The sequence below is a fragment of the Centruroides sculpturatus genome, unplaced genomic scaffold (assembly GCF_000671375.1).
Source record: "Centruroides sculpturatus isolate CEXI.00-Female unplaced genomic scaffold, Cexi_2.0 scaffold742, whole genome shotgun sequence".
In the NCBI taxonomy this organism is placed as follows: Eukaryota; Metazoa; Arthropoda; class Arachnida; order Scorpiones; family Buthidae; genus Centruroides; species Centruroides sculpturatus.
The window spans coordinates 82,555-97,107 of NW_019385044.1; the positions used below are offsets into that span (position 1 = coordinate 82,555).

General features: G+C 30.4%; 1 protein-coding gene and 1 pseudogene across 1 annotated transcript in view; both read right to left on the reverse strand.

The window, feature by feature from the left end:
- LOC111633821 (transcriptional repressor protein YY1-like) overlaps positions 1-14,553 on the reverse strand; it is a 56,897-nt gene that overhangs the window by 24,281 nt on the left and 18,063 nt on the right. The window lies entirely within an intron of this gene.
- Positions 6,384-7,903, reverse strand: LOC111633819 (annotated as a pseudogene).

Genomic DNA, 14,553 nt, shown 5'->3' on the forward strand with positions numbered 1-14,553 from the left:
ACTTGCCTTGAAAAAGTAGGGATACGTTCCGTAATTTTCTAAAATCGCATAAAACCAAAACAACGAGTTAAAATTAACTTAAAACCGCATAAAAAAGTTTGCAGAAATTAAAAGAAATAGGCTGCTTAATAAATTACTTCGAATGTCTGAAAGAAATTCATATAAAAGCTTAAAATAAACTTGTATTCAAACTTAATTCAGTTTATTTTATTGAAAAGTAATACAAGGGGAATTCCCGAATTGCAAAAGCTCACTCTAAAAACAAATCACTAACATCTGGATGTGAAGAGTTAATTAAAACCCCTTCAGTTTCTCGCCCGAGTTAACTCGGGCAGGTTACATAGCATTACATAAAACACGGTCCTTAAGGCCTGAAATTTTTTTTGAATTTTTGGAATGTTTTTTGTCTCCAAAAATTTTAAAAATATACGGCCAGCTAGTGTTCACCCTACTTTAAACCCTTGTCCTCCCGCGATGTCTATGAGAATGCCCCGGGAAATCCGACTCCAGCTGTGTTCAAGGTCATCCAGATGTGTAAACAATGACTCATTGGTGTTAAATTTCACAGAAGGGCGAGACAAAGGAAGTTAATTAAACTTTGAAGCTTTTTCTTCAAAATTAACGCATTTCTTTCATTTTTTTCAGTTTTAAGTATTTTTTATGTTTAATTACATTTATATCAAAAATTTCTAGGAACTAAAGCGATTAAGGTAGATCTAGCTGTCCTTTACATCCATAAACGTTATATGTCAGTGGAACAAATGGAGTGAGCTTTGAGCGTTCCACGATTTTTGGAGACTGTCTATACGCGGGTTCCTAAACAAGCCTATATGTATGCTTGTCCAAGAAATTTTTGGATGAAATACAAACCACACAACTTCAAAATCGCATAAAAATAATCCGCATAAAAAGAGACCTTACAGTAATTGCTTATTATTTTCTGGTGGTATAATTTCCTAGTAACTGTTATATTTATATTCTATTTCTATATATGTCTGTATATCCTTTAATTTATTTATTTTGTACTTTCTAATATATTTTTATATTTTGCAACTAATTCTAATAATACTTCTGTCTGAAAGTTAGCATAGTTTCTTTCATTGTTAGAATCTATTGTATATTAAACTTTAACACCAAGCATTTAGTATATATGAATGATAATACATGCAGACATGCCATGAAGCACTCAAAGTGGAGAGGTTGTAACATAGCTCTTCAATTTGAGGATTTTGTAATCCAATGTTACATTGAATTGGTGAATACAAAAAGTAAAGTAACTCTTAATTAAAAACATTTTGGTGAATATAACCATTAGTTTGTTAACAACAATCAGGTACCCATTGATAAACTGATAACAAATATTATTCTTAGCTTAAATGTTTAAAACCAAATGTGATGTTTGTGACAACAAAAGAATTAAATAAAATATTCCAGCAGCTTAAATTTAAAACATATAGTTGGTACTGTTAAAAAAATAATTTTATTTTACTTAATGCCTTAATAAACTTTCTTCTCACCATTAAATAAATGTCTAGAAACAAGTATATTTATAAACCAAGATTACACTGAACTACAATTAACATCAAATTAATATTACAATATCCAAAATCTCTTAAATATATCATTTTTTGTATTTTTATTGATCTAATATTTTGAAATGTTACATATTAGGCATAAATCTAATAGACATTTATTGTCTTTGTTAAATATCACTGTTATAACTTGAAACTATGTTTTCATATTTATAAGAAACTTTACTGTATAGATACAAAATCTATCCAGTGTAAGTCGACATTTTTATATTTAGGCAATCATAAATTATTGTAAGATTGAAATAAATTATAGCAAGAAATGAATAAAATACAGTGGAACCTTGCTTAACAAGCAAAACAAATTGTGAAAAAATGACTCACTTAACAAGCAACAAGGAGAGGGGAAGACCTGGTTTGTGTGTATGCTCCATCAGTCTGTGTTTAGCACTCATTCTGCTAGCATCTTAGGGTTGAGTTACAAACTCCATAACGTAACCATATCTGTATTTGTAAATGTTTGCTACATTGGATATCTATAGCAATAGTTATAAAATACCATAAGGCTGTTTCCTTATCCTTTAAGGAACAAACTTTTTTTATGGCTTACAAAGCAATCCACCATGCGAATGCACAAAATCATTGGCTGATGTTGCCAGATCTAACACTATAATTATTTATTAATTTTATCATTTTTCTATTATCTTATGACCAAAGTAATTCTTATCTTAAATCAAATACGATACGACCATACGGTTACATTATGAGTTTATAACTTGACCCTTAATATCGCTTGTGATCACACATTTTTCCAAACTTGTGTTCAGACATATTACATATAAACATCCAACAACCATAGACCATTATATAATAAACACGCCAAACAATATGCCTAATTCTTGGGCTATGTAAAGGCTATAATTAAATACATGTTATACATAAAATATTTGAGTATTTTTTTGGTGTGGAACGCATTATCATATTTTACATTCATTTATATGGAAAAAATTGTTTCGCTTAACAAGTGTTTTGCATTACAAGTAAGATTCTGGAACAAATTATGCTCTTTAAGTGAGGTTCCACTGTATAAAAACTAAAATTTTAGTAATTAAACTCAAAATGCCTCTCTTGAGATTAAAAGCAGTTTGTATTCTTAAATAACTTTTCTAGCATGAACTTCCTAGATATAAAGATACATTTTCAGAACAATGCTAAAAATCTTCATATTAACTTGTTTATATGAATTTGATAATTTTTTAATGTTATCAGAATAGCAAGTTCCATAACATATGAGTTAAAATACAATTATAAAATGCTTATAATCAGAATTAGTAATAGTTATCATTATCCTCGGATAACTAAGCATTTTTAAGCTATGTTTTTAATCATCTTTTTTGCACTATTGGTCTCAACACATGACTGCTAACATGAATTTCTTTTAGTAATTCATATATCATTATAAGTCTTAACTAGTGCTTTAAGCATTAAACATTTATTTTATTGTCATCACAAGTAAATAAGTTGTTTTGATTTGCTGATTAATTTAAAAGAGAAAGTAAATAAGTTGTTTTGATTTGCTGATTAATTTAAAAGAGAAAGTTCTTACTCTTTATCTCACGATGTGATAAACCACTTAGTCCAACAGGGTAGAAGGGGCAGTTGCCACATCATTTCTATGGATCCTTCAGTTTCATAAAATTACGTATAAGTAACTTGAATGCCTTATCTGAGTGATCACATCATATTTTACTCCATTATTTCAACATATAATGTCAATAATGAAATCCTGGGTTTTCAGGATTGAGATTTTGAATGGAATCCCAAAATTTGGCATTGAGATCCCTAGTTATGGTTTACTATTGATATTTATCCAGGACAAAACTTTCATTCAATTTTAAATGAAAAGTTTATAATTTAATTTATAAGTTTTATGAATTTAAAAATTACACAATTTAGTAATTGTATATTTTTAACTGTTTTTAACATAAACTTAACACAAAGAATCACTAACCCCATAATATAAGAACAACAAACCAAGCAAAATAAAAACACATCAATGATCATAAATAAATTTAAAAAATGTATTTATATATCTATGTTAGATTAATTTCCTTCTTTAGTGTCATGAAATGCTAAATAAACAAATAAATTAATCTAGCATACATATTCTCTATAATAAAATTTAGCCATCTATGTTGTTAACATTAAATAATAATAACAATAATAATTATGCTGAGAATTTCCTTGTTAGTTTAAAATTGGGCTAATTAAGCTGTCTGTGAATCTGCACATGTAGGCATGCCACTATCTCTTGCTAACATTAATAATTAATATGTAGTAAATTATAGTTATATAATTATTAATATTATCAACAAATTTGATTTTGTTTAATGTTATCAATTACATTTTCATATATTCACCCTTGCTTCAAAAGTGACACAACTAAAAAATGTAGGTTTTTAGAAAAATACAAGAAATTGTTTTTGAACAACAAAAATGACAATTGATCTTGGTTTATGAGCATCATTTTTCTTACTGAAACTAATTAACAATACAGTATTTATTATTGCTTAAAACAGTTTTGTGCATTTTTTTTCTAGAAACTCACATTTTTTATTTGCACCACTTTTGAAGCAAGGATGATATATATATACATATATACATAAATCATATTTAATAAATTAACTGGAATATTTACCATAAATATTTACCAATATTTACTTTTAATTTCCCAGCATTTGTTTTGTGTGAACAAGTATTTTCAATTTTTTTTAAAGGATTATCTTCAGGTTCATCAAATAATATAAAATTATAAAACACTAGTATGCAATTCTTATTAAATGAATTTAGCAGAATATTTCATTTCAATTTTAAATTTCAAACATGCTCTGCTAAATTCATTTGATTATGATAGTATACTAGTTTTATAATTTTATATTATTTGATGAACCTGATTCCTTTAAAAAAATTAAAAATACTTATTTGCACAAAACAAATACTAAAAATTGAAAGTGGATTTTTTTATTATATATATATAATAAACAGTGTGTACATCCATTTGTTATTGTATATGTATAAAATTAATAAAAATCAACAATATAAATACAAATCATGTTATTTCAAGCATGTATTGTTAAAAATAAATGCCAGCTGTTATTGAAAGCTCTAAGTTAGGAATTGAAACTTTAATCACAAAAAAAAAAAAAAAATTACTTCAAAGAATCTTATGCCATTTCTTTGGTACTTCTTTTTCATTTACTAACTATCTTGCAAATTTTTCTTGCCTCTGTATTGTGTCTTTCATATTCTTTTATCTAGAAGAATCAGCATTATTTTTTAAACACTAGAAAGAAGTATTCCTTAAGTAAATAAAATTCATTTACGAACACACAAAAGTGTAAAACAACAAAAGCTGCTTTTGGAAAATTAATAATTCTTAACATACACAGCAATAAATTAGTTATTTCACCAGAAAATGTTCTTGCATGTACAGCTTTAATTAAAGATAGAAAAGTGATGCTTATTAAGAAAACACAAAATAATTCTACAGATTTGACAAAAAATGCATGTAAATAATATTTTTTGAATAGATCTACTTTATTTAGTTTTTTATAAAAAATTAATTATAAATTCTTATTAAAATTTACATACAATTATATATGAAAACTATTGTAATCAATAAGCAAAATAAGTCATATTAATATTTCTGATTTTATTTTCTATAGAGAAATAATTTGATCCAAAATTATCATCAATGACTATCATATTATATCATAGATGAATATAATGTTCATATGGTTAAATTAATTTGACATTCTCCCCGTTCTAATTCAATAAATTATTGTTATGTTCCACTTGAAAACCACATGTCATATCTTTGTATCACATCATAAATAATAAATATGATTTTAAGAGTTATAGGAGATATTCAGTAAAAATGCAAGATGACTCAATCAAAAGAATTGACTTTCAATGATAAATAAGCCTTTACATAAGTGTGTCAGAATATCTTTGAGATGACAAGATAACTTACTGTTATTTGATTTATAAAAATCAGGAAAAGCAATAAAAACCATTGAAGCAAATAAAAATGCAACAGACAATAACTATTAAGAATAGTCTGTTTCAAATGCTGATCACTGTTTTTATAGTATACAAGATAAGATCAAAAAATAAACATAATTGCAGCATAACATAATACAATTTAATCACTTTATGTGCTAAGTAGTTTTCAAAATTTTGAAATATTATCTCAATAAAAATAGATCATATGGCTTCTTCCAAACTTCTAAATATTGAAAATGAAAACTGAATTAATATTAAATTTTGTTCTAAGCTTGAGATATCTTGTAGCAAAATTCTAAAAACGTTAAAAACAGTCTGTAGTGAACACACTATCAAAAATCCCAGAGATACCAAGATAAGGAATAAAGAACTTATAATGTGATAAAATACACTGAGTGGCCAAAAAATTAGAGACACCCTCTAATAACAAGTTGGTCCACCTTTAGCTCTGATTACAGCTGATATTCTTCTTGGCATGGACTCAACAAATTGCTGATACCGTTGCTGAGGAATGTTGGCCCGTGCTGACGTAATGGCAGCACTAAGTTCGGTCAAATTGGATGGTGGCATTTCAAGCTTTGCAGTGATCTTTTGACTTTGTCCCACAAATGCTCCATAGGAATGAGATCAGGGGACTGAGCTGGCCACGGAAGCAGGTTAAATTCTGATTGATGTTTCTCAAACCAATTCGAGAGTGATTGAGCATGGTGGTGAGGTGCGTTGTCCTGCTGAAAGTGACTATCTCCATCAGGGAAAATTACAGCCATAAATGAGTGTACAGTACATGATCGGCAATGATGTTGAGGTAAGCTGTGCTATTCAGAGATGTGTCCACAAATATCAAGGACCCAGTGTACTCCAGGAAAACATTCCCACATCATAATTCCACTGCCACCAGCCTGAAGAGTTGTCATTTGGCAGGAGGGGTCCATGAATTAGTGCTGTTTGCACCATATTCTGATCCTGCCAACTGCATGATAGAGCAGGAAATGAGATTCATTGGACCAGGCTACATTTTTCCAATCCTCAATTGACTAATTTTGTCCAAAAACAGGTGCCTTTTCTCATTTTTCTGTGATACCAAAGGCACTCTTGATGGTCTCATGCTGCTAAAGCCCATCCTTTGCAAAGTCCATCTTGTTGTGCATTGGGATATGCTTTGTGATGCACCTGCATTGAATTCAGCTGTAATTTGTTGTGTTGTTGCACTTCTGTTGCTGCAGACTATGAATGATAATTGCCTTTCACCTCTCTTGTTCACCACCTTTTTCGACAAGAATTGTCCTTATCGCTTGAAGTTCTTTTTCTCAACTGCCACTCTCTAAACACCCGAGATACTGTTGGGCAAGAAAATCCTAAAAGAGTCGTTGTTTCAGAGATGCTGGCACCAGCTCTTCTTGCACCGACGATCATCCCTCGTTCAAAGTCACTTAAATCTTTAGTCTTACCCATTTTGAATCGTGGCTATCATATCTCCTAAATTATTTTTTATTTTGCACAAATAATATATATGTATTAATAAATGTAAAAAGAAAAAAAAATTATATTTCAGTAGTTAGTTTTAATATAAAATTATAACAATGCACAATCTACCTTCAAAAACATTCTGATGATGAAACGAGATATCTTGGGCTCAGGTCAATTGGTCAAGGTCAGCATGTGGCAATTAGAGATATGTCCTGAATAACAAGTGACAGGTAAATGGGTTTTTTTCAAAGATTCGATTTCTCATTTCAAACTTCCCAACGCATGCGTTTGTCAAAATTCGATTCGCAACGTTTGCATTTTCCAACTTCCCAACCAGCAACGCATACACAAATCTAGCACTACTGTTTGTAGAAAGTGTTGCCATTTTCTATTTTATTTTTACTCGGTTCCCCAAATACCTACAAGTCTGTTTTTTTTTTTTTTTTTTATGTGCACATGTTTGGGTTCTTAATACTCTGTGCCAAATTGCAACTCCTGACGTACTCCTTCATACTTCTAAGCTGGTAACACAGCAGGCAGTATGATTTTATAAACAAGACATAGTCTTGTCAATAAGGGGTGTCTCTAATTTTTTGGCCACTAAGTGTATAAACTGATAGAATTCATGGCAGCAAAATTACATTTATTAAACAATATTACATCCACAACACACCGTAACTTCTAAAACTTACTTCCAACATAAACCAAAAACGGTGCTTAATTCAACTTTTACATCTTTCACTAACATTTTTGAACCTTTGGTTCTTCTTCAGGTGAAAAAAACGGGCAAACCAATTTACATTCGATTGAGCTGATCTTTTTTGAAAGAATTCTGAAATGGAATATCATTGAAAACCCATGCAAGGTGTTAAATGCTGCTACTTTATATTGCCTCATGTGACCTGAGGCAATATAAAGTAGCGGCATTTAACACCTTGGTTAAAAGGGCTTACACCCACTCTTCTTTATCGCATGCATTTGAAACAGAAATCAACACACTTAAGAGTATTGCTGAATGCCATGGGTATGGTAAACTGATAACTACCTTAGCCAAAAAAATGCTTCATCCCCAACGAGCAGAACGTCCGGAAGCGCAACAGAAAGAACCGAAGTACAGAGTTTCTATCACTTATAATCTGTATTTAGAGAAACTATATACCAAAATAGCTAGGAAATGACAAGTTTCCATCATATTTAGAAGTAGTGATGTAACGAATATTCGGTTACTATTTGGTATTCGGCCTATTCTTCACTATTCAACCGAATACTGAATATTTAATCACTATTCGGCCGAATACCGAATACCTAAAAACAGGAGTAATAAATAACAAAAACACAGTAAATTAATCATTTTGGTATTTAGATTTAATATTATCGAGTTAGTGTTGTTTGTTTATATTTATTTATAACTTGTAACATGCACAAAATAAAAAAGAAAATAATATAAATATTAGTCACATGTATTCACAATTTATAATTACAAAGATCAGCACATGTACACACCTATTCATTCAAGAATCGTCGCACATCTGAGGGTCTGACCCTGCCTATCCTTCTTTTTAAGCGCTTGTCTTTGCTCTTCCCCTTCTCTTACCTCTATCGCTCTAATCCATGTATGCCTGTTCATACATCATAATACGCGCTCACAATACTTTCGATTTGTCACTTTTCCGTCATAGAGTTCCCATTTTACAATTACGTGACAGCCTGGTGATAACAGAGAAAAGAGACAGATAGGATGTCGATATAAGTCACAGTTATAATTTCACAGATTTGAGACAGCTTGGTAGCTCGAACGGCCCAAGGCTTTCGCCCGTGCACGCTAAGTGACTTTCATTACAAGCATTTAGCTTTCTGAAGTTTATGACAACAATTGTTTGGCATTGACGGGCGCGAATTTCGTGCCAATAAGCTGCCTCGACTTGTTCGATTATGTTATCAACTCAATTTCATATTTATTTTCACATTTTCACTTTGCGGTCCTTCTCTGTTCTTTTTCCATTATTTACAAGTGTAGGTCATTTGATATCATCATTTATCACATACTTCCATGACACTCTTGTCTGTTGGCTACAACTGCCAAGAATTAACGCAATTGGCGAAGCGTAGTGACAACGGGCCAATAGAGAGCAGGATCCTTGCCATAATGCAGTTTGCGCACCAATTTTCGTACGTGCGTTAATCAAGCCGAATAGTTTGGCCAAATATTCGGCTATTCGGCCACGCTTCTGGCAGAATATTCAGTATTCGGCCTGAGGCCAAATATACTATACGTTACAACACTATTTAGAAGATGTCCTACATTATTTCGACTGCTTAGTGATGCGAAAGATACTCCGCAACAAGACATGCTGGCTGGAGTGTACACCACCCCGATTAGGGATCGCAGATGTGATGAAGACTTAATATATGTCGGCTCCATGAAGAGATCTTTAAGAGTGAGGCTTAAAGAGCATAAAGCGGACATCCTCCACAAGAGGCCTACAACCGCCATAGCACAGTATGCCATGGACCCTGAGATACAACCTTTATTTAATCAAGCCAGGATAATATACACCATGCACCAGACACACCATTTGCGTTTGATGGAAGCGATTTATATACACAAAGCAGCTCAGGGTAACAATTGTATCAACAGCAAAGATGAAATATCATCAGTAGCATGGAAAAACTCTGGTATATGACACATGACAAGATGAAAGTTAGGCTCACAACGGTACATGCGCAAATGATGACAACGATTGCATGGGTTTCTGACGATATTCCATTTCAGAATTCTTTCAAAAAAGATCAGCTCAATCGAATGTAAATTGGTTTGCCCGTTTTTTTCACCTGAAGAAGAACCAAAGGTTCGAAAATGTTAGTGAAAGTCGTAAAAGTTGAATTAAGCACTGTTTTTGGTTTATGTTGGAAGTAAGTTTTACATTTATTAGTTATAAAAATATGTTTCTTTGCTCTTTTTCAATAGATATATCTCAGTATAATTTATATATCTTATTAGTACAGTAGATCCCCCTATAAGACGGTAGATACGTTCCGTTCTTTATGAATCAATTTTGTAGGAATCATAGTTTACGGACTACGGCTGTTTGAAAGGTTTTCTTTCATAAAATTAATCGATTCTAGACTAATTCGACTCAACATTTCCAAAATACGTACATTTTTTTGAAAATAATCCGTATAAACTACGTTATAAACAAAAAATTGTAGGATTGCTTACCGAGTGTGTACCGTTCGACTACGCCCGTTGCTAAAGCTTGGTTTCGTCGCGGAACAGCGCATCAAACCGCGGCCGCGATTTCTGATATTATTTTTCTGCGAAAACTTCGTTGACCTTTGGAGACATCCTTAATATAAATAATTTTTATGGCCGTTAAATAAGAAATGTTTCTTTCACAAGAAATGTATAAAATTACAGTACTGGACAGACGATAGGTCGCCTAACTCGCCGTAGCGTGACGCTAGACGGCGAAAAATATATATTTAATTATAATAAAGTTACAATAAATTAAGTTAATATATAATTATATATACAGTACCTAATTTATATATAATTATATATAATTATATGTACAGTACCTAATTTATATATAATTATATGAACAGACGATACTAAACTCAATTTATCCGCCTAAACGTCCGTAGCGTGGCGCTACGGACGGTGGGAAAGTAGTTCGGCTACCCAATGACGTTTTACGTATTATAGGAGTTATTTTTACCATTGTTTACGGATACTGCCACAATTTTTATAGGAATCATAACTATAGGAAATGGTTTTATAGGGGGATCTACTGTACATTTAAAATTGGCCAACAGTATTTAATTTTTAATAAAGTACAAAAATATAGATGATACAAAATGTCTTTGGATATCCATCTTCACAATCACCTAACTTTAAAAGGAGGTAATTGCTAGGATTCAGGAGGAAATTAAACAGAACAGTTACCGATATCAATCAATAGGCACTTTGGCACATGCTGTGGCTATTTCATACATACAAGATCTTCCGTGACAATATCAAGATGCATCACTCATGTCACACATTAAGCTTTTGACATCCAACAGTACTTGGCCAAAAAATACAATTTCTGTGCTCCTATAGTCACTCTACTCTCCTGATCTGGAACCAGTATGTTTTCTTTCTTTCCAAGATTAAAGAAATATTAGAAAAGTGCTATTTTGTGTCATTGCAGTAACCTAAGAATGCTGTACTATAGGCTATCTGAAAAGTGTTATTAAAAAAAAAGGGTTTTAACTCTGCTTCAGGTTGATATAAACTTTGGCAAAAGTGTATGATAGCAAATGGTCATTATTTTGAAAAAATGTATTATACATCTATCACTAATTATAATTCTAATATCATAAAGGAATCTGACAAAGATTTCCATATATTTACTTTAAAAAAAAAAATAGATGATTGTTATGAGAAGTTTACAAATGTAATTGACACACAGAAAGATTTCAATTACTAAGAACTTGCAGAAACATTACAAAATACATGAGACAAGTTAGAAATATTCTCTCTTTAGATTATGACAGTATATTTATGTAAAAATATGTATTTTTTTTAATAAAAGTTTATTCAGAACATAATAACACAACAGTATTAAAAAAATCAACCTTAAAAAGATATAGATTTTTAATGACTTTGTGTTATTTCTTGTCAAAAGAAATAACACAAATCCATCTTAAGGAATATGCTCTTTTAGCAGTAATTGCACTTCTATGAAATTCCTTGATAAACTACAGTTAGCATACATTACATTACATAGTAAAGCATGACTATTTCTATGTTCAATATGTAACACACAATGGAACTGTTTTTGGAATGGCTACATTTTCAATAGTTCATGAAAAGTATATGTATATAATTCGTCTCTGTAATCCAAAAATTTCTGGTAGATGGACTCACAGCAAAACTTTTAGTTAGCAAAACATTTCAAAACTCACTTTTATTCTTTAAAAAATGACATATGCATTTCAGGTTGGTACATACATCCAACCTCTCCTCAGTGTCTTAAAAATAAAATTTGTGTGTGGGCTACCAATACATCTAAACACCAACAATTGTTTCTCATCAATACATCTTAAAATTATCGTACAAGTTTAAAGAGCACTTGAAGTGTTTGCATTACACCACTTACTTTAAAATATGAATAGTATACTAACAATCCAATACCTCGCAATACATTAGAATCCATCCGTCTACCAGAAATTTTTGGATTACAGAGACGAATTATATACATACATCCAACCTGAAATGTTGGATGTATGTATATAACTGGACTATTGGATGTCCACTATATAACTGGACTGCTGTATGTTACATACAGCAGTCCAGTTATATAGTGAATAATCAAGTAAAATAGAAATGGATACAAAGTTAGCTGATCTTACAAAGAGAGCTGAAATGTTGGAGCATGACATTGGATTCTAATGTATTGCGAGGTATTGGATTGTTAGTATACTATTCATATTTTAAAGTAAGTGATGTAATGCAAACACTTCAAGTGCTCTTTAAACTTGTACGATAATTTTAAGATGTATTGATGAGAAACAATTGTTGGTGTTTAGATGTATTGGTAGCCCACACACAAATTTTATTTTTAAGACACTGAGGAGGGGTTGGATGTATGTACCAACCTGAAATGCATATGTCATTTTTTAAAGAATAAAAGTGAGTTCCTAACTAAAAGTTTTGCTGTGAGTCAGTCTACCAGAAATTTTTGGATTACAGAGACAAATTATATACATAGTAACATACAGCAGTCCAGTTATATAGTAATATCATGAAAAGTGTAAATAAATGAAATTTAAAAAGACTTTTAGATTAAGAAGAAAAAAACACGAAAATTTAGTGTTTTTTTAAGACATTTTTTGTCTTTTTCACACCCCAGGAGCAATAAAACTGACTCCACTAATGCCACTTTGTTGTTGCTGAGAAGATAAAAATGTGAAAACTGAATTTTTATTTATTTTTTCTCCCTACTTTTTAATCCTATGTGAATTCTTTGTCTGGTTTTTATTTTCATTAATTGAAAATGCTTGTTTACAGCTCAAAATAAATATAAATATAATAGTTTGATAAAAGTACTCATATTTGTAGTTAATCATATTTAATTACAGAACATATATGTACATTGACAATTTTTATACAGAGAAATCCTTACAATGTTTATAAGTTACTCAAAATCTCATTTATCTGTGGGAAAGAATTAAGTTTCTATAACATTCTTAAAAATTTCATATGCAATATATGAAATTTCTTTATTATCCTGAGTTGCAATAATTATTAAAATGCAATGTTAACATAATCCTAACTTTATTTATTACAAAAATTATAGCATTTCTGTAATATGATCAAGTACTAAGTAAGGCATATTTCATTTATTGTTTGATATCCACAACAACATCTTATCTCACTGAGAAGTATTTAACTTTAACAAACATTTTCCACCTTTTCTACAGGTCATCTTCAAGTTATATACAGCTTGAAAACGTTTGTTAAAGTTAATAAATAATTCTCAGTGAAATAGGGTGTTGTTGTGGAAATTAAGAAGCATCCAGCTGGCTATTAATTAAGTATTGTTTGATAATTTGAATAGATTAGCTATCAAGGCATTATATATATTATTAATGTACCTATAAGAAATTTTATTAAATCTGTTTCTCAGTATATTTTTCACTTTGATACAAACAACATAAAACAAATAGTTGTTCATTTTAATCTACAATAATAAGTCTATAACACTAATGGATTTACTTTTATATATTGAAGCAAAATCATTTTAGCAAATGTCAAAATCTTTCTGCAAATTTTTACTGTCAAATTTGGAAAACAGTACACAACTAATCTGGCTTAAAATAGTTTCTATGCTTCATATCATTTCTAATGCTTACAGATAATCTGCTGTAATGACAATTTTAGCTGTCATTCTAATAAATAAATTTAAGCATAATTAGAAATGACTATCAGTCAATGCTACATATTATGCAGTATATAACAAACATTCCATGCTTATTCATTATTCCCGCTTGTCAACAGACAAAAGTGACTATTACTTAGTTTTATACTATTTATGAATTTTCAGCATATAAATTAGTTGATATTATATCCAAGGAATTCACAACTCTCTTGTATCCCCTTAGACTTAGAGTCAATGAATGTACTTAAAGTATACGTATTAGTCTAAAAAGGGCTAGAATGCTTAAACATTTCACTTCTAGTTTAAAAGCTGAATAAAAAGGAGTTCATTTTTGTGAATTTTTTTGGATACAATTTTTTTTATACACTACAAATTTGTGGATAGTATAAAACTAAATAATATATAAATATCTGTTATCATCCTTAATATATACAAGTACTCCATCTATATTTTGAAAATGAAAAATATATTGTAAACCTGATATAGTATTGATGGAGTCCAAAAATTCAATGTTAGTGCACATTATACTATGCTAATGTGATATATTTGCTATAATATATAGCTTC